This window comes from Oncorhynchus kisutch, linkage group LG14 (genome assembly GCF_002021735.2).
Source record: "Oncorhynchus kisutch isolate 150728-3 linkage group LG14, Okis_V2, whole genome shotgun sequence".
Taxonomy (NCBI): Eukaryota; Metazoa; Chordata; class Actinopteri; order Salmoniformes; family Salmonidae; genus Oncorhynchus; species Oncorhynchus kisutch.
Genome location: NC_034187.2, coordinates 59658106 through 59682621, shown reverse-complemented (window position 1 = coordinate 59682621; position 24516 = coordinate 59658106).

The window sequence follows — 24516 nt, the reverse complement described above, 5'->3', positions numbered from 1 at the left end:
CCCCTTTCACTACCAGGCTTCTTTCTCACACTCTATATTTTACATTACCCTGACAGGAAAGGAGAAAGATGCTATCTACATGAGTGAGGATATAGGACAAGAAGAGAATGAGAAAATATAGTACAGCACTATGTCAGAGACATACGGCATAGCTAGTAGCGTTAGCATCCACTGATGGACCATTCTTGATACACATGGGAAACTGCTGAGCATGAAAAACCCAGCTGCGTTGCAGTTCTTGACACAAACCGGTGCACTTTACTATCATAACCCATTCAAAGGCACTTATATGTTTTGTCTTGCCCATTCACCCTCTGTATGTCACACGTCACACTACTTTGCAGACAGAGTTCAGTGTGTCAAATCGGAGGGCATGTTGTCCGGTCCTCTGGCAGTCTTTATGGGGGTGCCACAGGGTTCAATTCTCGGGCCGACTCTTTTCTCTGTATATATCAATGAAGTTGCTCTTGCTGCGGGCGATTCCCTGATCCACCTCTACGCAGACGACACCATTCTGTATACTTCTGGCCCTTCCTTGAACACTGTGCTATCTAACCTCCAAACGAGCTTCAATGCCATACAACACTCCTTCCGTGGCCTCCAACTGCTCTTAAACGCTAGTAAAACCAAATGCATGCTTTTCAACCGTTCGCACCCACATGCCCGACTAGCATTCCACCCTGGATGGTTCCGACCTAGACTATGTGGACATCTATAAGTACCTAGGTGTCTGGCTAGACTGTAAACTCTCCTTCCAGACTCATATCAAACATCTCCAATCCAAAATCAAATCTAGAATCGGCTTTCTATTTCGCAACAAAGCCTCCTTCACTCACACTGCCAAACTTACCCTAGTAAAACTGACTATCCTACCGATCCTCGACTTCGGCGATGTCATCTAAAATAGCTTCCAATACTCTACTCAGCAAACTGGATGCAGTTTTTCACAGTGCCATCCGTTTTGTTACTAAAGCACCTTATACCACCCACCATTATTAAGTAAATAATATAAATGATTTACTTAAAATTCATACGATGGGATTTTCTGGATTTTTGTTTTAGATTCCGTCTCTCACAGTTGAAGTGTACCTATGATAAAAGTTACAGACCTCTACATGTTTTGTAAGTATGAAAACCTGCAAAATCGGCAGTGTATCAAATACTTGTTCTCCCCACCGTATATAGACTATTGTTTTCTTCTTTTTTTTCTACTGTGTTATTTACGTGTTTATTGTTTACTCCATGTGTAACTGTGCTGTTGTTTGTTCACACTGCTATGCTTTATCTTGGCCAGGTCGCAGTTGTAAATGAGAACTTGTTCTCAACTACCGGTAGCCTACCTGGTTAAATAAAGGTGAAAAAAATACACAATCCATGTCTCAATAGTCTCAAGGCTTATACATCCTTCTTTAATCTGTCTCCTCCTTTTCATCTACACTAATTAAAGTGGATTTAACAAGTGACATCAATAAGGGATCATAGTTTTCACCTAGATTCACCTGGTCATTGTACGCCATTGAAGGAGCAGGTGTTCTTAATGTTTTGTATACTCAGTGAATAAGGGCACAGGACGAGACCCAGATGCAGACACAGGTGGCAGATGGTTTGAATCTCTAATATTTATTACAATCAAAGTGGCAAGCAAGAGAATGGTCGTGAACAGGCAAAAGATCATAACAAGGTCAGAGTCCAGGAGGTACAGAGCGGCAGGCAGGCTCAAGGTCAGGGCAGGTAGTATGGTCAGGCAGGCAGGTTCAGAGTTAAGGCAAGCAAGGATCAAAACTGGGAGGACTAGCAAAAGAGAGATAAGAAAAAGCAGGCGCACGGAAAAACACGCTGGTTGACTTGACAAAACAAACTGGAAACAGACAAACTGGCAACAGACAAACAGGGAACACTGGAATAAATACACAGGGACTCATGGGGAAAACGGGTGACACCTGGAGGTGGGTGGAGACAATCACAAAGACAGGTGAAACAGATCAGGGCGTGACACAGTGTATATATCAGCATAACTGCGGGAAGTAGGGGTGTTGAGGGTATTGCAGAACCCCCTAATAAATTGAAATAATGATTCCAAAAGTATATAGTTAATCCTGTCTGAACACTAGGCAGCACACATGCCAAATGTCAAACGGCTTGTTGTGGTGCAGACAGAAATATAATCCAGTAAAGATACCAACAATATAATCCAGTAAAGATACCAACACATCTTGTAAAGATACCAACACATCTTGACCACCAAAGTCCATTTGATGTCACAAAGCTGACCAGTAGTTTAAAAATAGCCTCTCCTGTTGTCCTGGTTTCCAGTGGTTTGCAGAAGAGGATGTCTTCCTTAATTGACACCCATAAACGTAACGGAGCTGTGCCCGCCACGTCTGTTGACTCATTCAGCTGTAACACATAGAATTCACTGGCTTGTATGCGAAGCATTAATTGTTTCAAAACATCTCCTGTCATGTCACTGATGCATTGTGAAACAGTGTTGTTTGATGAAGCCATTGTCTGTATAGTTTTTTTTTTGCCTTTTCCCCCAGGATTGTCCCAGCCATATTAAGTCCTCCACAATAATATGGGGCTTGCCTGTCCTAGCCACTCGGTAGCAGACCATATAAGACTCTACTAGCCCCTTCTTATTAATGGTATCTGTTGCTTTTATACTCGAAAGTCATCTTAATTCTTGTTCAAAAACTCCTGTGGCTTATTTTTCTAATTGCCATGTTTTGTTTCTAAATGTCTGTGCAAGAGTGAAGGTTTCAACAAGTTGTGAGATAGTACTTTTGCACATATAACACACTGTGGCTGAGGAAAGGCACGACTTCCCAATATAAGTGAACCCCAAATCAACGTAGTTCTCATCATATTTGCGTCTCTTCGATGGTCCAATGTCTCTGTCTGTTGTTTGATGCTTTCCCGGGTAAGGGGGCAGTAGCTCTTCAGCTCCATCATATTCACAACTGTCAGTGTCCATGCTAGCTGGGCTATCAACAAATGTAGAATTACCTCTAATGTAGAAAAAAAACTCACCCAAATGTATTGCCCCATTGGAAAATATAAATTGACTGCTTGAAAATGTTAAGGGAAATAAAACATTAAAATGTAAAATAAATGTGAATCACATTTTTATTTGGCATACCCTCGACGGCATTATTTGGCGTACCCCAGTTTGGGAATACCTGATGTAGTATAAAATGTCTCCTGTCATGTAGGCCTAAATAACGTAGGGGAGTATTCATCCTAGGACATATGTCCAAAACAAGTGGTCTCTTGGTACAACTTACCCCAGGTAAGCATAGTGACTGACACAATTTTAACACTACTTTTTAAACACTTTTAATATAGGCCATGGTGTTACCTCATATCCCAGTGACTATGCCTTGCATTACACCTGGGAAGAAAACACTTTTTCATAATTTGAACTTGACTGATCACACGAATGCAAGGTGTTTTCAAAATGCTATGCATATTATGTGTGAAACTGACAGAATGCATCATCATGTGTATGGGGTATTTTGATTAGCCATTGGCTCAACCTTCCCCTGGCTAGATGGCAGAATTTACTCCAAAGCAACCATTTTGACTAATTAGCAACAAGGATGGACTTTCATGCTAGGTTCAGGACCTAATATTGTATTACACAGTCTAAAAACTATTTAATTTGGTTTAGCTACAAGCATCATGAAACATATAACACAAACAATTATTTTGATTTTGTGAAAATCTGTTTTATTGACACTTTTGCCACGTGGTTTCCTCCTTTTTAGGAATTATTTTACCTTTATTTAACTAGGCAAGTCAGTTAAGAACAAATTCTTATTTTCAATGACAGCCTAGGAACAGTGGATTAACTGCCTGTTCGGGGGCAGAATGAGAGATTTGTACCTTGTCAGCTCAGGGGTTTGAACTTGCAATCTACCGGTTACTAGTCCAATGCTCTAACCACTAGGCTACCCTGCCTCCTTCACAAACTTTATGAAATTGTGACCTCTTCCTAAATATTTGGGCACATGATACATTTTGTGTATGGTTTCCTAGGAACAAGGGGTGGCTCAGCTAACTCTTTGGCACGACTTATCCCACTCTCCACTATGCAATCTAACCTCCATTCAAGTTTTGAGGGCATGGCTTTTTAGACAAAACAAGCCATCGTGTACCAAAGCATGTCATAATCAATAACGACTAGAATCCTTTCTATCCTCATTTAAAGCATATTTGTCATGGCCATGTTTCAACCAAAAGCAAAGTCCATTAAGTTTCACTAAAACCACTGTCAGATTTTGTATTTTATCCAACCATCATTCCAAACCGTGATTTCCATGACAAAAAAGTGAGACTTGTCCAAACACCTGTCCAGGGATTGCTGAGAGGGAATCACATTTTTTACCATACAGCTGTGCTCTTGTTGAGCTTTGAGTCAGGACTACTCGAATGCTATTAACATTTTCCAATTAAGTCCTTCTCAAGCAGCAATTGTGTGTCCCCATTTTATAAGCAGCCCTCTTAAAGTGCAATTGAGGTGTGTGTGTGTGTGTGTGTGTGTGTGTGTGTGTGTGTGTGTGTGCGTGTTTGGAGGAGATTTGGTGGTGGGGGGGACATTGAGGAGTGTGTTGATGGAGGGATGTTAGTGGGTTGGGAGAGAGCGAGTGGGCATTTGTGTGTTGGGGCGGGGGGTATTCATCCAAGAAAAGCTCAAAGACGCTTATAAATCTCTTTGCACCTGCCAGTTATTTCAAATGTAATCTTTAACCTTAATGATGGTCATTTGCTTGCGGTAACTCGTCATTATAACCTACTGTTAGATTTCTCTGCTTTGACATCCTAACTATCCATTCAACAGCTGCTTGGTGTAAAGGACATTTTTCTCTTGTTGGCACTTCATTGTTTCAGTGGTCAGCCACAATGATATACAGTGCCTTGCAAAACTATTCATCCCCCTTGGCGTTTTCCTATTGTGTTGCATTACAAACTGTAATTTAAATGGATTTTTATTTGGATTTCATGTAATGGACATACACATATAGTCCAAATTGGTGAAGTGAAATGAAAAAAAAAAAGTAAAACAGAAGTGGTGCGTGCTTATGTATTCACCCCCTTTGCTACGAAGCCCCTAAATAAGATCTGGTGCAAACAATTACCTTCAGAAGTCACATAATTAGTTAAATAAAGTCCACCTGTGTGCAATCTAAGTGTCACATGATCTGTCACATGATCTCAGTATATATACACCTGTTCTGAAAGGCCCCAGAGTCTGCAACACCTCGAAACAAGGGGCATCACCAAGCAAGTGGCACCATGAAGACCAAGGGGCTCTCCAAACAGGTCAGGGACAAAGTTATGGAGAAGTACAGATCAGGGTTGGGTTATAAAAAAATATCAGAAACTTTGAACATCCCATGGAGCACCATTAAATCCAATATTAAACTATGTAAAGAATATGGCAACACAACAAACCTGCCAAGAGAGGGCCGCCCACCAAAACTCATGGACCAGGCAAGAAGGGCATTATTCAGAGGCAACAAAGAGACCAAAGATAACCCTGAAGGAGCTGTAAGGCTCCCCAGCAGAGATTGGAGTATCTGTCCATAGGACCACTTTAAGCCACAGAGCTGGGGTTTATGGAAGAGTGGCCAGAAAAAGCCATTGCTTAAAGAAAAAATAATAAGCAAACACGTTTGGTGTTTGCCAAAAGGCATGTGGGAGACTCCTCAAACATATGGAAGAAGGTACTCTGGTCAGATGAGATTAGAATTGAGCTATTTGGCCATCAAGGAAAATGCTATGTCTGGCGCAAACCCAACACCTCTCATAACCTGAGAACACCATTCACCACAGTGAAGCGTGGTGGTGGCAGCAACATGCGGTGGGGATGTTTTTCATCGGCAGGGACTGGGAAACTGGTCAGAATTGAAGGAATGATGAATGGCGCTAAATACAGGGACATTTTTGAGGGGAAACGTGTTTCAGTCTTCCAGAGATTTGAGACTGCTGTACACCAGCGGAGCCAATCCAACTTTAAGGAGCTGGAGCTGTTTTGCCTTGAAGAATGGGAAAAAATCCCAGTGGCTAGATGTGCCAAGCTTATAGAGACATACCCCAATAGACTTGCAGCTGCAATTGCTGCAAAAGGTTTCTGTTTTTTTGTCTTATTTCTTGTTTGTTTCACAAACAAATTGCATATTTTGCATCTTCAAAGTGATAGGCGTGTTTTGTAAATCAAATGATACAAACCCCGCCAAATATCAATTTTAATTCCAGGTTGTAAGGCAACAAAATAGGAAAAATGCCAAGGGGGGTGAATACTTTCGCAAGCCACTGTATACCTCTACCAGTATGCCATCAAGCCCTGGAGTTTTTCCAGACTGAAAGGATTTAATAGCCTCAAAGTTCTTCCTACTTTCGCAAGCCACTGTATCACATATATTAGGCAGATTCTTGTAGTTATCACACCCACCACCACCCCTCTTATTAGTGTTCCACTCCGTTTTGATTGTAATACCCTATTTTGAGTGTGAGATTTTTATGTCTCTGTAATTTTCCTTGTAGACAGAGTAGATAGAAAGAAAAGATTTCCCTATATAGAGACTTCAATCATCCTTGTAGATATAGAGGCTTAAATATATAGGCTTCAATCATCCTTATAGACACAAATACAAGGTTTCCCTATATAGAGGCTTCAATCTAGCAAACACTTTGACTACAGTCAGATAGTCTCCCCCCTCTTCCCCCTTTCAAAAAGCTTCCCTACTTGTGTTCACTGCAAGCACACATCAATGAATGCCCGGTGGTGAGGCTTGTGCAAATAACCTGCTGGGCGCTGATAAAAGGATTAATACCGAAAGTTCCTAATCTGCAAAATTACAAATTAAATTCTTCTATTAAAAAAGGATCACCCAGGAGTTGGCTGCTGCTCTTCCTCATGCATTTGATTCCCCCTCTGGCGTGCTGCGTATATGGAGTGATATTAGTGCCAACAGAAACGTGCTATTCTAGCTATAGCGTGTGAGTCAGAGAGATGCTTCGACTTCTGTCTTGGCAAACTGCTTGTGTTTGATAACAAAGAGCAAGAAGTATTGTGAGTAATCATCAGCGCATGGATGGGGGGGGGGGGAATTCATCTAGAAATTGGTTGCTATGTGCATTGAACTGAATGTTTGAATGTTGAACTATGCTGGTCAGATGGCTGGTATTTTCAAGTAATTGTTGCGTAACACAACATTTAATGCTTCTCTGTGTTCTATAAAAAACTATTGATTATATTCTATGGGTATTTAGGAAAAACAGTGCATGTGAAGTCATAGCCATGGGATTTAGGCATGATGAAGGTGCTGCAGGAGTCCTGAATTTAAAAAAATTATAATATATTATTCAAAAAAGTAGTACACTGGGCCTTTAAAAGCGGACCGATATAGCGTCTGTAGCACAGGCAAACAGATTTTTTCAGCACCCCAACCCCTTGAAAATACAACAGAAAAAATGTTTTTGGAATAAAATATGCACCACCACCAACCTATTTCCCATGGCTATGTGTGAAGTAGAAAAGCTCTAGTCATTTTGTTTCTAACGAAGAGGATGATAAACGTAAAACTTGCCTGATGACACCCTACAGTGCATAGTGTACTAATACCAGATTAGAAAGGAGGCCCTGATGAAGTATTCAGTCTCAGTGTCTGCCCACACTTTTATTAGTGTGCCTATAGAGATGTATCTACAGTATCTATGTATGATCTTTTTTGACGACTACCACAATGATATAGGTAGAGGAAATTTGACCCCTGCAGTTGATCATGTTACAAATGAAATTCAGGAATAAATATCGGCTATGAACGCCAACTTACAGTTACTCCTGAGGTGCTGACCTGTTGCGCCCTCTACAACCACTGTGATTATTATTATTTATGAACGTCTATGAACGTCTGATCATCTTGCCCATGTGCTGTTATAATCTCCACCCGGCACAGCCAGAAAAGGACTGGCCACCCCTCAGAGCCTGGTTCCTCTCTAGGTTTCTTCCTAGGTTCCTGCCTTTCTAGAGAGTTTTTCCTAGCCACCGTGCTTCTATATCTGCATTGCTTGCTGTTTGGGGTTTTAGACTGGGTTTCTGTATAGCACTTTGTGACATCGGCTGATGTAAAAAGGGCTTTATAAATATATTTGATTGATTGATTGATTGATGACAATAAATACATTCCAGTTGCATTCCAATCCTCCACTATCCCCTATCCACTTAGATGTGCATAGATGTAAAAGTACTGGATAGGTGATAGCAGCATGGCAGTAGCTCCATAATAAACGGCATCAACTCATTGCACGTCAATTTAACATGCATTTTCACAGTGCAAAAAGAAGGTCTGTTGTCAAATTGTTGACTCTCACTTTAACTCTAAACGTTGTTTTGGAAACCCAATTAATACGCTTACCAAAATAGAGCCTCTGGTCTGATCCTATGTCTATGGGTATGATGGTTAAACCAGCCATCCTCTGAAGAATCTTCCCATCTCATCATAGGAGCTCTGCTGTGTGCTCTGTTGAGACAGGGGATTACATGGTTTACGACCTAACAATGAGACACTTGATTTATGCTGCACTCAGATGGAGGAAATTACACTTGTATTACTGTTTGCTACATGCTGAATGTGAATATGTGCCAAAAGATTAACCACAGTTCCATATTTGCATAAATCCATAGAGAAAAATATATTAAGTAATGAAATAGGCAACATGTATGGTAACCAAGTGATTAGAATGTGTTTTATCTTGTGTTGGATATAGGCCTAACTGCCCAAAACGAAACACTTATCGAAAAGTTCCAAGGATGCACAATATCTCTCTCTTCCTCTATCCAACTTTACTCACTTCATGGAACCCAAAGTTAATTTGACTGAGAAAAATGATTTGCTTTTCAAAACTGGAGTTAAAAACACAATCTATCCCAATTTTTGTATTCATTAGAGGGTTGTTTTGAAATCATATCAGCCTCACCAAAGTTTGACATACAATAAAAGGAGGTCAAATCAGCAACAGTGGTCAGCATTCTAGAATGTTCGTTCTTCCTACTACAGGCTGGGTTGTTCCACAAAGAGTGCTTTTTGCCTCCATTTAACGTCCCTTTGATATTTTAAGTAGAAATTCTGCACCAATATTGAATTTTATAAGCCTGATATATTAAATGAAGAAGTGCCCTTTAATATAGACCACATGGAGAATTCAATAAATCATATTTTTTTATATGAATAAAGGCTTGCAAAAGTGCAAACATTCTGCACTTTGGCATGTCCCTCTGTCAACACTGTGTCACTTCTGGGAAGATTTCAATCCACTTAATCCAAAAATATATCCAAGTTTCACCATTATTGTAAAGCCTCAGTTATTGTGTTGCTTTGACAGTCATTTCTGAAGATTATTATTTATTTCATGTGATTGGTGATTCATTTGTCTGTCCCTCATTTTAAGGTCCACCCTGTTACATGAACTGAACTCTCATTTTAATATGATGATTTTCTTTCAAGGCTAGAAATGTTTTAGCAATGTAAAAAAAAAGGGTGAAGCTTGCATTCAATTGCCACTCCCTGAATATGTTCTCTTAATGACAGAATGTTAACATTTGGTGAAATATATATATATATATATATATATATATATTTTTTTTTTTTACAGGCTAGAAATGTTTTAGCAATGTAAAAAAAAAGGGTGAAGCTTGCATTCAATTGCCACTCCCTGAATATGTTCTCTTAAATGACAGAATGTTAACATTTGGTGAAATATATATATATATATATATATCTTTTTTACCAAGTTATACTTCTCAAATGGCTCACATAGATGTTTTCAGAATAGGATGTTTGGGTGCAGTTTGTAAAGACAACTAATAAGCATTGCTTTGATGGCTTGTATTGAATTTCAGAGAGAAGACTTTACCCATAGTTAACTGTTGTCATCTGTAGCGTTAAACTAATTCCCATAAGATTGGTGTATTTGATAAGTCATAAATAAATGATGCTCTATTCACTCTTGCATTAATGTTTTCACTTCACAAGGACATGCAAGCCTCAACATGATCGTCGTAATGAGCGGACCACGGCGCAGTGTGAGTGTAGTTCCACATATTTTTTAATCTCTGTGAAACAAACAAAACAATATCCCACAAAACACAGGTGGGGAAATGGCTACCTATATAAACTCCAATCAGAGGCAACGATAAACAGCTGCCTCTAATTGGGAACCACATTAGCACCAACATAGAAATAGACATACTAGAACACCCCCTAGTCATGCCCTGACCTACTACTATAGAGATCCAAGGGGTCTCTATGGTCAGGGTGTGACAATGCTGTTATGAGGCAAAAACATAATACTTTAAAAAAAGGGGTAGTTATTGCTGTGGCACATGTGTTTTAGTAAGTTTGCCTTTGGGCATTTTGACAATGAAAGTGATAGGTACAAATAATTTATGAAGCTGTCATGAATCACATACTGGTTTGACTTGGCACGGGCAATAACATAACATCATTTCTACATAAGGCATTTATCATAACTGGTTACTCAAAAACACATTCTGTCCCCTGCAATGAGAGATCATGTTTGAAGCAATGCATTAGCAACATACAGTATTTTATCTAACATCCCTCTCATTTAGGTATTTATTTAGGACTTATTTTATGATTTTGTTATTTAAACTGAACAAAAATATAAACGCAACATGTAAAGTGTTGGTCCCATGTTTCATGAGCTGAAATAAAAATAACCCAAAAATGTTCCATACGTCTGAAAAGCTTATTTCTCTCAAATTTTGTGCACAAATTTGTTTACATCCCTGTTAGTGAGCATTTTTCTTTTGTCAAGATAATCCATTCACCTGACAGGTGTGGCTATGAAGAAGCTGATTAAACAGCATGATCAGTACACAGGTGCACCTTGTGCGGGGGACATAAAAGGCCACTCTAAAATGTGCCGTTTTGTCAAACAACACACTGCCACAGATGTCTGAAGTTTTGATGGAGCATGCAATTGGCATGCTGATTGCAGGAATGTTCACCAGAGCGGTTGCCAGAAAATTTGATGTTATTTTCTCTACCATAAGCAGCTTCCAATGTCGTTTAAGAGAATTTAGCAGTATGTCGTGTAACCACGCCAGCCTAAGACCTCCACATCCGGTTTCTTCACCTGCGGGATTGTCTGAGACCAGCCACCCCGACAACAGATGGAACTGAGGTGTATTTCTGTCTGTTATAAAGCCCTTTTATGAGGAAAAACGCATTCTGATTGGCTGGGCCTGACTCCCCAGTGGGTGGGCCTGGCTCTCAAATGGGTGGGCCTGGGAAGGCATCGGCCCACCCACTTGGGAGCCAAGCCAATCAGAATGAGTTTTTCCTCATAAAAGGGCTTTATTAGACAGAAATACTCCTCAGTTTCATCTGTTGTAACTGGCTCCCAAGTTGGTGGGCTGATGCCTTCCCAGGCCCATTCATGGCTGTGCCCCAGCACAGTTATGTGTAAAATCCATAGATTAGGGCCTAATGTATTTATTTAAATTGCCTGAATTCCTAATATGAACTGTAACTCAGTAAAATCGTTGAACTTGTTGCATGTTGCTTTTATATTTTGGTTCAGTATACTTGAATAAACAAGGCTAACTGGACTGTAGGCCAGAGAAACAAGAGCCTACCGATATTATTCAGGCTGAAGGATTAACATCCTACCATTTCTCTCTTGAAAGAGCAAAACAACACCCTTTTCAAAGTTGGTGCCTAGACCTGTTCCCCAGAAAGTTGTACCTCCATTGTGTGACTTAAGTGTTTCATGCTAAATGTAAGCCACTATCACTAGCGGAGGGTCTTTCTGCTGAAGGGAAAAGGCCTCTGAATACATAATATAACATGGCTTAAAGCTGTGCCGAGAGTACAGAAGCACACAAAGTAATTTCATGTATGTTCATCTCAGTAACATCATGCCAGCACACATCAGATGTTTGTTATTGTAGCGACCTCTTTGGATCTCTTGGCGTAACTGGTGTTGCGTTGACAGTTGCTGAACCCGGTTTGGAGTCCCGGTTGGTGCTACCCCGCGAATTTGCTACAATAGTGTGGCGGGGCACCGAAGCGAATTGCGTTCGGCAAGTGGGCGTGGGGATGTGTAGTCAGGCGTCAGGCCATGGATGTGAATGCATGTAACTATTTTGAGCCCAAATCTTCGTCAGGCAACAGCGTCCTCTGTTGTCTGAAATACCAAAAAACCTCGACACAATTTTGTTGAAAATCGTTTTTAAAAATTTAAATCAGCGATTAACATTTCGGTTAACTTTCGGTTTGTAAACTACTAATTGACCAACGTTGATTCAATAAATGTAATACAATTTTGTTTTAGTTCTTTTGTGAGCTCAATTAAGTTTCGCCAGAGATAAATCAGATCAAGCCCAAATATTCGATACAGTTTAGCGCAGAAAACGTGGTAAATAACTACAATGACCATAATCTATTGCAAGTCTACTTGTCAGGTCTGTGTTTCTTTTTATGCCAGCTACATTTTATGCAATCCAGAGGAGAGCAGTTGCTTTGCCAGGTATCTCTGCCTAAAAATACATGATCTAATTGATTGATAGTTGGTATTCAGAAGTCATATATATGCCTTATATACTTTGAAGAACTACTAAAATGTTGATTTCGTCTTTCATTAATTGTTTTATTCTGTGTTGTTACAGCATTCAACCCATATAATGCATAGTGCATTTAATGTTTATCATAATACCTATGGTTATTGCTTTTCAGAATGTGTACTACTGACACATTGCAGTCGTATTCTGTTTCGGACATATGCATTTCTAGCTAGCCATAATGCATTGTAAGTAAAGATAGCACCCATGTTCAAGCCAGCCAATGGCCGAGCCCAGTGTCTACACTAAGATTGCACTAAGTGTGCAAGCAAGCAAGCAACTGTCTGCCACGTTAGCAAACAATGCTTGCTAGCTTTCCAAATAATCATTAGTCTCATGAGATGTTTATTTCAGAGAGATTTTTGGAGACTGAGACAACCCCAAATATAGCCACAGAAAGCCATGTGCATGGGATGAATGCGACTGATAAAGGCAGAGCTGCCATTACAACTCAGTAAGTGTGCTTGGCTGGAACAAAAGCCTGCACCCACAATGGCCCTATGTGAATATAATTGGCCACCCCTGCCCCAGACCATCACCAGTCTGACATGAGTACTGATGGAACAGGCATCAATGAGAAAAACTACACAATTAAAAATATCACACCAAAAGGGGGAATCTAAAAGTATTAGGCATACCTATTGAATTGTCTCAATTATATGTCAATGTGATTTAGCATTCTCTGTTTTTCAGGTTTCTCACAACGAAAGAAAGTTCCATGAATTACTGGAGGGAAGGGTCCTAACGGTGACAAGGCCAGCGGTGATGCAGGACCAAAGGAGACGACAGAGGACTCTATGGAAGAGCCTCAAGAGAAAAAAATGAAAGTGGACCCGGATGAGCAAGAGAGGACGGGGAAACAGGACAGCAAGCGAATGCGATTGCAGGACAAGTCCAGGCCGCACATGAAACCCACGAGCAACGAAAACAGACTGTCCTTCCATTATTCAGGTAGGAATGCCACTTTAGGGGATAGATGAAAGGGCCAACTACTTTTCATGCACCCTGGGACTTTCCATCTTAGAAATCCCACCAAGTCATTCAGTGATGTTTTTCCTTTACCTATCAGGAGCATGCTCAATTGAGTTTCCTGTAGACCTAATTGTTTATCAACACCAATTTTATCCCCCCCCAGGAGCGTGAGGCCAAATGTGTCTAAGTCGACAAATGCAAGTTCTTCCATAATATTGTGGTGTACATGCGGCAGGTAGCCTAGTGGTTAGAGCATTGTACTAGTAACCAAAAGATTGTGTGGCGAAATCTACTCGGAGCCTTCACCGTGCGCTGCCACTTTAAGAGCGCATGAGCAGTAAGGAAGGAGGAGATAAAGAGAGCTCGTTCAGCTCTTTGGGGAGGGGCTCTTGGGTGGCGCGACAGTTTGATTGTGTGTGCTGTGCTGCAGAAGTTTTGTTTGTTTTCAGCGTGTGTAGTTTATAGAGTATATAACTCAATCATCGGTGTAATCGCTCTAGGTCGTGGTTGTTTTCGTTTGGGACCGCGCCCGTTATGGATCGCATGGATTAGTAGCTACATTTGGCATACAAACCAACAAACCATCGGACAGTCAGACAGTACACCTGCACGCCTGAAGACCACAGCTAAGATCTCTTATCTTTTTCTCTTCCCTCTCATTCCAGTGCTTTACCCTGCAACAGACTCTCTATTTTTCAAATGCACTTCCCATGGAAGTTCATTAGAGCTGGACTATTATTTCCCTGCCAGAAGTGTTTGGAGGGACATTTTAGTAGGTTGCTTGCAAGTTGTATATTATGTGAACTGTATTGAGGTGGGGTGTACTAATGACATGTGGCCGTGAAGACTGTGGACATTTTTAAGGCCTTTGTTGTGTCGATGAACACCCCCCACATTCATACCCTCTGCACTCATCCACTAGAAAATAATACAGATTATTGCAAATCCTATGTTGATGACTGGGTTCGTTCTTGTATGAAGTTGCTGTTGAATTGCTCTGCCATTATTAGTATTAGTATTATTGTATGAGGTATTCTTGTTTGGGTTACCCCTGTGTTGTGATGTGGGTTTTATATGGTGTGTATTCTCTTTTCTCTCCACTGGCTATCTGGTAAACAGGCTACACTCTAGGCAGTCTCTTCTGCTGATGTGTGTGTGTCTGGTAGTGGTACTCTATTCTACTCTTTTCCTTTCGGCATGGTTAATACCTGCCTGGCGCCCGAACAAAATCTTTCTTTACCCTCTCTAATAAATACCGCTACAATTGCAAGATTGAATCCCACAGCTAACGTAAAAATCTGTCGTTATGACCCTGAACAAGGCAGTTAACTCACTGTTCCTAGGCTGTCATTGAAAATAAGAATTTGTTCTTAACTGACTTGCCTAGTTAAATAAAGGTAAAATAAACATGGCCTCTTAGCCCACCGATGTTGGAGAGCACTGCTACCTCTGACACTTTTGGGAAGTGGCACTGCGGCTGAGCTGCCAGTTTGCCTGGGCCAACACCAGCGCTGACCTCAAAAACCTGGTGAACGAGGAGCATGTGAAAGCCATGGAAAGGAGAACGCTAGTGAGGAATAGCCTGGACAAGGACATGCAGTGGCGCCTCCACAACAAGGTGGTCCCCTTTACAGCGTCTGATGCCTACATGAAGACCATTTTCAAAGGTGCACACAAAGCAGGAAAAAGCTGCAGCAGCAGAGAACTGTAAGGCTGGGTGGTTCTGCCATTATGTGGGAACGGTATGTTGCCTGGGTTGTATTCATTAGTCACACACCGTAGCAAAATGTTTTGTAACAGAAAATGGTTTGCAACAGAGTTTCTATTGGACAAATTCAGGTAGGTCCCTCCCCTTTTGCCTCTGTTTGGTTCCACGTGAACACACCTGTGGTGGTGGTGTGATGTATCACCGACTGATTCGCAGTAATTTCACTGTTTTTAGCTGCAGAATTGTACATGTTAATTATCTGAGAGTTCAATGTTCTCTCCCTTAGCTGATAACTCCTGCTCATTGGAGATTCACTCAGTGTTCTGAAGGGGAGAAACCAGAAACAGACAACCAGGGAACTGAGGTATAGTAACAACACTATTACACTATGACTACTACTCTATTTGTCACACGGCGCTTAACATCAACCTGGGCCTTAATCTTCGAAGAGTAATTAGAGGTGACTGGTGACAGTGGCAAGGAAAAAACTGCCTGGCTGGGAAATATAATAGATCTGTGCGATTTAAAAAAAATATATAAAAAAATAAATAATTTTACATTTTTTGAAAGGGGGGGGAAGCTCTTACAATGACTGAATTTATTTTATGGTGTCTAGAGGTTTTTCCTTGACAAGTTGTTTACCTTTTGAAAAATTGCAGGTTAGCCAGGAGGACCTGGCTCTAGTGAAGACCATTGGGCGTTGACTGATGCTGATGTCATAAAGCTACTACAATGTGAAAAGAAGCTGGTACGTTTGAGCTGCTTGTCTGAAACACAGTGCAAGGTTTTTTGTCTTGCATGTCGGGGATCTGAGTGGCACTTTGTATATTAGGCTCATTTAAATATTAACAACCCATTTTAATATTAAGTTGTATAAACCAAATAGTACATTTATGAATATTGTTTTTATTCTTCCTAAAGGTGGACATTCCTTGACAAGCTGTATCTTGCTCCCTTAACAACAGTAAATTGGTCCTTGGAACAGAATTGGCCACTCTCCCAGACTTAGATTATCCCTACTCCTGGACTGAAACCCAAGCTCAACTGAAAATCTATTTTTAAAAGAGTTTCTTAGTCCAGGAATAAGATTCTTCTGGGTCCTGGAAACCGACCCAATGTGCTTGATATGTCAAACTGTAACAGTTTAGCTTCCGTCCCTCTCCTCGCCCCTACCTGGGCTTGAACCAGAGACCCTCTGCACACATCAACAACAGTCACCCACGAAGCATCGTTACCCATCGAGCCACAAAAGTCGCGGCCCTTGCAAGGCAAGGGGAACAACTACTTCAAGGTCTCAGAGCAAGTGACGTCACCGATTGAAACGCGATTAGTGCGCAACACCACTAACTAGCTAGCCATTTCACATCGGTTACATAACCATACTCCAAAGAGGATCAAAACTTTGTGCTTCATATACTCTATGATTTTGTGTGTTGTGTTCTGCATTATGTATTTTAGAATTATCTAATAAAACGAGAACGAAGACCAGGCTGAAAGTAATACTTAGATTAGTATTTTTTTTTTAACGGATTAGCAATGATAATCTGAATACTCGGGGAGCATAGGCCATCGATAACTCCTGCCCATTGCACTTTGTTCTGGGCAGTATGCTTAAGCTTGTTCCACCCCATGCCGGTTCTAAAAGTGATAGTCGTGGAAGTGGTGGTAGATCACTCAAGTTTCAGATTTTTTTCTCGTTTTGTGTGGATCTAGCTATTTGCCTCAATTTGAAATAAATGGGAAAGATGGGGATCATTTTAGTCCATTTCAGATTTTTCCTCCTGGGAATTTGAGCTCAAAGTAAAGGTATTGAAACAATACCAAAGTCACCCCACCTATGTTTTTGTAAAAAGCTGAGGGATAGACAGTTATGGATGCAAGGGCTGATAATAATGCCAAAATGATAATAGAATAATACAATTACAATTTTAACCATGTTTAGAGGCTATAGTGTTTGTTTACATTTACTTTGTTTAAAACATTGGAGTAAAACGAGCTTATATTAGGGGTTCTGGTGGGGTACAGCAGTTGAACTAAGCTCATGGGGCATTTACAACTTATATTATTTAATAATCTATGCGTTTAGTTGCTACATAAAACAAATTATGTAGCAACTAAGGATTCTAGCTTTAGGGCCTTGGTCTGTACTAAAAGTCTGATAATTTAACATTTTAGGTGGAGAGATGCTTTCTTGACGCAATGACCAGATGTACAGAGCAACTCAACAACAAAATGGACGTGGACTTTGTGGACTTCAGCTCGGGGTGTCCCATTGACCTTGTGTGCAATAAGGCATAAACTTCTGAACCTATCACGTGAGGAACCTATCACGTGAGGACCGAAATAAGGTATTTCAATGGACATTCTCCATTGAGCTTGCTTTTAAATCCAGGATTAGTCTTAATCTGTGTGGGGAAACCAGCCCTCTAAAACAGATTATTAACATGGTCTTCCCTTTCTTTAGGGCGGAGGTTGTGGCCTGATGACGTGCACCAACAAGTTTGAGCAAATCATCCGAGGAATGAACTCTGTAAGCGATGCTTCTATATATAGTACAATTCCTTATTTGCTCAACTATGTTATTGGAGATGTTGCACTCGATGCAGGCTCAATAAAACGCTCAAAGCATTTGAAAGAAAATAAATATTACTTGAACTCAGTTCTGGTATGTAAAGGGACTTGGTTGTTCTGTCCTCTGGTTCTGGATGTTCCATTGACTGTCAAGATTTGTACCGGCGTTCAGGATAAGGCCAACATCGCGCACAAACTCATCCCAGAGATGAAGAAGTGGTTGGTGTCCATGATCACCGTACGTGTGTCAGAATGTAATGCAGAATCCTAAATCGATCAAGCCCAAGTAATCTGTTGTCTTGTTGGGGTCTTTGGTTGTGTCAGGGATGTGTAGCATAAGAGTAATTTCAAGTATCTATGCAGCTGCATGGCAGGTCCAGGGAACAGCGCTATACCAAGTCAGCTGACTGGGACTACATTAATACCTGCTCCCAATTTGCCAGCCCCATCCCACTATTTGTTGAGTTAGATTTGGAGATTTCATTAGTCAGATGCAGATGTAATAACAGTGAAATTCTTAAACTCCGAGCTCCAACAGCGCAGGCCAAAGGGAAGTGAAAGAAACAAAGATAATGGTCCCGCTTTAAATGACGTGCAGTTTATAAAGGTTTCATAAATACCACAAATGTTTTACAAATCATCTCTAACCCCATGTCATGCTTTATAAAGGGTTCATAAATGTGGCATAACTGTGTGACGTGACCAACAATGTAAAATGTGACATAACCTACGATGTTTTTGGTTACTGGCCCAAAGAGTTTAACCACTAGGCTACCTGCCACATATGGCGATAATCCCTGAGAACTCTCTCTGGAAGGTAAAAAGGGCGACATTTGATGATCAAGTATTCCAAATTGGGAGAGCAGAACCTTGCAAGTTCCTATACGTTTCCCCTGTCGCACCACTTGTTGCTGATCATAGAATGGAGCCCTTCGCCCTTGTTTTGTCCCCTCGATAAACTGTAAAACCCATTGGTTGTATATAATCCGTTTGGTTGTTGAAGGAAAGCCAAGTCTCATTGAAACAATGTATGCTGCAGGATCTGATGTCCCTCACACTGAGTTCAAGTTTATTCATTATTGATTGAACATTGGCTGGTGGTAAGCTCTGTAAAGGAGGACAGGTCGCCAGCGTCTCAATCTCACAAAGTGTGTATGTTCGTGCATGCATCTTTGTGTGTGCACCTGTTAAATATAATCTCTCTTCCAAGCAGGTAATGGGGACATTTTGTTTTACGATGACACCATGAAGGCTAGAGAGACTGAAGTTTCGGGTATTATGCTGGCAAGGTTAGTATCTTAATGGAAAAGAAAAGACAGTGCATTCAGAAAGTATTCCGACCCCTTAACATTTTCCACATTTTGTTACGTTACAGCCTTATTCTAAAATGTATTAAATATTTTTTTCCCTCAATCTACATACACAACCACATAATGAGAAAGCAAAAACTGGTTTTAAGACATTTTTGCAAATTTATAAAAAACAGAAATATCTTATTTACATAAGTTTTCAGACCCTTTGCATGGAGACTCGAAATTAAGCTCAGGTGCATCCTGTTTCCATTGATCATGCTTGAGATGTTCTTACAACTTGATTCGAGTCCACCTGTAAACCCATCGATTCGTCATGATTCTGTAAGGTCCCACAGTTGACAGTGCATGTCAGAGCAAAAATGTAATTGTCCTAGGAGCTCTGAGACAGGATTGTGTCGACACAGATCTGGGGAAGGGTACCAAAACATTTCTGCAGCATTGACGGTCCCCAAGAACACAGTGACCTCCATCATTCTTAAATGGAAGAAGTTTGGAACAACCAGGATTCTTCCTAGAGCTGGCCGCGCAGCCAAACTGAGCAATCGGGGGAGAAGGGCCTTGATCAGGGAGGTGACCAAGAACCAGATGGTCACTCTGACAGAGCTCCAGAGTTCCTCTGTGGAGATAGAACCTTCCAGAAGGACAACCATCTCTGCAGCACTCCACCAATCAGGCCTTTATGGTAGAGTGGCCAGACGGAAGCCACTCCTAAGTAAAAGGCACATGACATGACTCTGGCCTGAATGCCAAGCATAACGTCAGGAGGAAACCTGGCACCATCCCTACAGTGAAGCATGGTGGTGGCAGCATCATACTGTGGGGGTGTTTTTTAGCGGCAGGGACTGGGAGACTAGTTAGGAAAGAGAGATCCTTGATGAAAACCTGATCGAGCGCTCAGGGCCTCAGACTGAGGTGAAGGTTCACCTTCCAACAGGACAATGACCCGAAGCACACCACCAAGACAATGCAGGAGTGGCTTCGGGACAAGTCTCAATGTCCTTGAGTGGCCCAGCCAGAGTCCAGACTTGAACCCGATTGAACATCTCTGGGGATACCTGAAAATAGCTGTGCAGCAATGCTCCCCATCCAACCTGGCAGAGTTTGAGAGGATCTGCAGAGAATTGGAGAAACTCCCCAAATAAAGGTGTGCCAAGCTTGAAGTGTCATAACCAAGAAGACTCAAGGCTGTAAACGCTGCCAAAGGTGCTTCCACAAAGTACTGAGTAAAGTGTCTGAATACTTAATGTAAAAATGTCTTCATCTGTTTTTGCTATGGCATTCTGGGGTATTGTGTGTAGATTGAGGGGGAAAAATAATTTAATCCATTTTAGAATAAGGCTGTAACGTAACAAAATGTAGATAGTGTCAAGGGGTCTGAATACTTTCTGAATGCAATGCAGTGTACTTCAGATTTCACGCAATTTGACTGATCAGAGTAGTGTGCTCTGAGGCCTAGTGGATAGAATATAGCTTACTCTTAACTAATTTTTTCAGATCTACACAAGTGCATAGGGAGGCTTGGTGAGGGGCTTGGACAAGGTTCGCACAAGGTATATTTCCATGTGTTTTGCGCTCTGGTTGCCAGATGAGCTTGCTCATTCCACCCACACTGCCATTCAGTCAGGCGGGTACAGAACTGACTGATTAGGCCTGCCAAATGTCACATCAATAGCTAAAATGCCGGGCAAAATATATTAAATCTAGCCTTTTGTGCGTATGGAGCATTTCTAGGATCTTTTATTTCAGCTCATGAAACATAGGTTCAACACTTTACATGTTGTGTTTTAAGTTGTGTTTTAAGTTTTTGGTCAGTATTAGTTTACCCATTTTTTATTTATTTTACCACTACATCACTGGACCCAACCCACACAGTGTAAGGTGCAGTAAATGTGTCTGACTTTGACATTGCTAGCATGGGTGAATCGGCCCTGGAAGGGGAAAGACAACGCTACATCCTGCACTGGCTCCAGTTCTACATTGTGACTTTTTCTCTCCAGAGCTTTTGCCTCATTCACTTTATCAAGCGGCAGCCGTGCTCCTGCCGTTCTGGTGGCCGTTCACGTGCAGGTTACCTCACACAGCCCACCCGCCCTTCTCCCGACCAGCGACATTAAAGCTGCCAGTCTGAGCAAGACTCTCTTTTTCTTAGCTATTAAGTAGTAGATTCCCAAATGCCCAATAAAAATACAATAGTTATTAAGCTGGAATTGTGTAGTAATGCGAATAGGAAATGTGTGTTCACCAGTAGGCATCTCCCAAAACTCTGCTTATCACTACTCAAATTACATCATTAGTACTGACTTACCACTCATGTATACAGTAAATAAGTAGTGAAACACGTATTATTGAGTAGAACTTGTGATGAGTTGTACATATTAAATTTTTTCATGAGGTTGAGGTGATATACTGCCATCTGGTGGCAACAAAACAATTGCATAATACAAACTATTAGAAATTGGTCCTTTTAAAATAAGTATTAGTGCTTGCAAAAGTACTTAAGTTCTTGAATTTGACTTGCCACTGTCTGTTCGAACCTTGGGCTAAGTGTTGATTTGAGATGGGACGCACGTCCAATTCAGTCTCTTAACCCTTAACTCAGTGGTTCTCAAACCTCCTCGGGGACCCCCCAGACATTTCACAATTTTATTGTAGCCCTGAACTAACTCACCTAGTCAAGGGCTTGATGATTAGTTGACAATTGTGATCAGGTATACTTGCTGTGGATTAGTTAATATACATGGAAAGTTTGGGGTCCCCGAGGTGAGGTTTGAAAGCCCCTGCCTTAAAGCTGCAAAATGTTACTTTTTGGGATGAGCCGACCAAATACACATAGAAATGTAAGTTATATAGATCTGTTATTCTCGTTGAAAGCAAGTCTAAGAAGCAGTATATATATTCTATGTGAGCTATTTCTATGCTAATTGGTCATTTTTACGTCTCTTACTTTCGGTTCTGTACACCAGCTGAAAATGTTTGGTTATAGAAAATATATTTCACAGCGGTTTAGATGATACAATGATTCTCTACACTATACTTGCTTATTTTGTCACAAAGTGAAATTAGGCACACTATTAGAATTTTTGCAACCATGAAATGGCGGCGTAATTTCACCATAGTGCATCTTTAATTGACTCCAGCTCTGGTTGTAAAACAGACCTGCCAAAATGCACGCATTTTTCGTACAACTACGCAATTCTCTGTCCATGTATGCAGGTACGAGATCCCGAGTTAAAGGTACGCAGAAATGAATAGGGCCTGATTATTATTATTATTATTATTATTATTATATTTATTTTTTAAAACATTTTAATAAAAAATAAATCCACTGTGTAGATCTAACATCCCGATTCTCAAGCTGCAACACACAGACATGTACGGAGTTTGTGTCAGCGGACATGGAGATTAATACATCATTATTCAACGTAGCTACTCCATGTCTGTCCCTCCTGTTTGTTGTGATGTTGAGTTTGCCGACTGTCAGCTACCGAGGTAAAGACAGATTCAGGTTGGATATTCAACGGATATTCGCCTGTAGTTTTCCTTATGTCCACCAACAGCAGTTAGGGACTGTCAACAGTGACAAATCAAAATGTTCGAATTTCAATAGCTCTTTAACCATTACTCCTAAAACATCCAAAACTGGTTCTAGCTAACCCGATGGCATAGTCACACATTGCACACACTTTTTTTTGGTTCATTCACATCTCACACTATTTTAAACTATTTATTGACATTTTTGAATTTCAATAGCTCCTTGGTCATGTGACCTACTGACTTCACACAAGGTTCAGCATGTACACTCAGTGGGCCTACACATTGCACACCCTTTAAGTTTGTCCCTTTTCATCTCACGAAATTGACATGAATTTTCAATGTTTTCAGTGTTTCAAATTTCAATAGCTCCTTGGTCATGTAACCTACTGTCCTCAAACAAGGTTCAGAATGTCCACTGACTACCATTCTATATTGCACACCCTTTAGTTTGTCCATTTTCATCTCACACGATTTTACAAACTTTCAAATGTCTGTAGCTCCTTGGTCATGTGACCTACTGACTTCAAACTATTTTCAGAATGTCCATGCAGGTTAAAATATCAAAACAAACTCTGAACCAATTATATTAATTTGGGGACAGGTCGAAAAGCATTCAACATTTATGGTAATTTAGCTAGCTAGCTTGCACTTGCTAGCTAATTTGACCTATTTAGCTAGCTTGCTGTTGCTAGCTAATTTGTCCTGGGATATAAACATTGAGTTGTTATTTTACCTGAAATGCACAAGGTCCTCTATTCCACCAATTAGTCCACACATAAAACGGTCAACCGAATCGTTTCTAGTCATCTCTCCTCCTTCCAGGCTTTTCTTCTCTTGACTTTATATTGCGATTGGCAACTTTCATAAATTACGTGCATTACTGCCACCGACCTAATTCGTCTTTCACTCGCCCACGTGGGTATAACCACTGAGGAGATGGCACGTGGGTACCTGCTTCTATGAACCAATGAGGAGATGAGAGAGGCAGGACTTGCGACACGATCTGCGTAAGAAAAGAACTGACTTCTATTTTAGCCCTTGGCAACGCAGACGCTCGTTGTTGCGCACAAGCAGTGTGGGTGCAATAATTGAATAATCTAGATTTCTAAATGTATTTTTGCTACACTCGTGCACGCGATTCGAACAGTGTAGTCAGCCTGGAATTGTTTCAAGCTAACATTAGCGAACATAAGATAGACATTCAGTGGGTTCTAAAGTGCCAGCAGTTCACTCACATTTGCCAGGGAAAGAAATTAAATGAAAATATGAAACATAACTGGTCGCGTTTGTGCGAGTGTGATATACATTTAATTCTGCGTCCCATGAGTTGTATTTTCCACCTAACATTGCGAGGATCATGAAACCTGATAGACTGTAACTAATTATGATTCACTTCACAAAAAGCATTACAAAATTATAATAAAAAATAAATATAAACATCTTGGCATTAAATGGAGTTGGGAGTTTAGAAGACTGCGAGATGAAGAATTAATTAGTGTCCGGTATTATCTACAGAGGCAATGCTTCTAAAATGCCTTTGTACTAGATTTGAGATGTTATCAATTTAGAAAATCTTAAATGATGTATGTGCTGCACAGAAATAGGCTAAAACACCGGACTCTTCAGGCTGAAACACCGGACTCTTCAAGCGAACAGTGTTCAGATTCCCTTTGCAGTAGCCTACTTAAGCTTTGTGTAGACAGTTTTTGCGGTCTGTGTTGATGTGATCATTTGTTTTTATGTTTTCAAAATGATTTTTCTTTAAGTGA